Below are 1,130 nucleotides of genomic sequence, written 5' to 3' on the forward strand. Positions count from 1 at the left end.
AGCAATTAATCACAACATGAAAATTTGATACCGGCATATCCCTACCATGGTATTACTATATTCAAATACTCTGGTATTTGCACAGTGTTCGTAAAAGGTAGGCCTGTTTCAAAGAATACAATGGTAGTACCGTGGTACCATGTCCAGTAAAAATGCAACTACTTTTTTAAATACTTTTAATATATAGTTAATCATGTAACATTTGCAATCGTGAACTGTTAAGAGAAGCATTGGGATTGTGTAACTACATGACAAATATGTGACCCTTCATTAGTCTCAGTCTTCATGAAGCCTAAATCCTGCATGTGTTTTCCTTCAGGTCTTTGTTGTTACAGTGTGGTACTGGGATTTCTACATGCTGCCCTTGTTCATGGTCCTTCTCATCGTATGGAACTATCTCCAGATCGCCTCTGAGAGAGTCACCAGAGATCTAGTGGGTCCATTTTTGATAAATTGCACATTTTAGTAAAACTCCAGATAACCAACTTTGGTTGATATTCTGCAATCAAAGGCAACACGAGTAAGGATCTAGTTAAGCATTTGTTTTAGTGATTTGATACTGACTAAATGAGATAGACTGACATGAATTAGCAAAGATTTCATATTTACGATATGTATTGTTATCTCAAGATATTATTTAATGACCTTAATGTTTTAAGTTCTTGTTAACTTTCATTTTAAATATAAAGTTAAATGTTTAAATATAAATGTTATTTAAAAAAAAAAGATATAAATGTTTAAATATAAAGCCTTTCCTTTGCAGGACACCATGGAGTTATATGAAGAGGAAGATGAAGATGAAAAGGTATAATTCTTTCCTATTCAGAATATTACTAAATTCATTTATTCCAGTAAATAAGCATGATATTTTATGTTCTTGGTCTTTTGAAATGTTTCTTCTTGTAGGAATCTGAAAGAAAAGGTCTGATGGAGAAAATTCACATGGTTCAAGAGATTGTCATTACGGTCCAGAACCTTCTGGAGGAGATTGCATGCTTTGGAGAAAGAATAAAGAAGTAGGTGTTGTTTTCACCCCTTTATTTAAGCTTAAGTATAATGTTTGTAAATTTGTAATGGATATTAAGAGAATAAAGATAATTGCATGATATGTACACTACTTTTCAAATGTT

At 32.1% G+C, this 1,130-nt stretch overlaps 1 long non-coding RNA gene across 1 annotated transcript; it reads left to right on the plus strand.

The window, feature by feature from the left end:
* Positions 1-320: 320 nt before the first annotated feature.
* LOC107736012 (uncharacterized) lies at positions 321-1,010 on the plus strand. Its single transcript, XR_001639570.1, has 3 exons — positions 321-433; positions 764-805; positions 907-1,010. It is a non-coding gene; the product is annotated as an uncharacterized LOC107736012 (long non-coding RNA).
* Positions 1,011-1,130: the final 120 nt, after the last annotated feature.

Source organism: Sinocyclocheilus rhinocerous, unplaced genomic scaffold (genome assembly GCF_001515625.1).
Source record: "Sinocyclocheilus rhinocerous isolate Xijiao unplaced genomic scaffold, SAMN03320098_v1.1 C36435802, whole genome shotgun sequence".
NCBI classification, from domain to species: Eukaryota; Metazoa; Chordata; class Actinopteri; order Cypriniformes; family Cyprinidae; genus Sinocyclocheilus; species Sinocyclocheilus rhinocerous.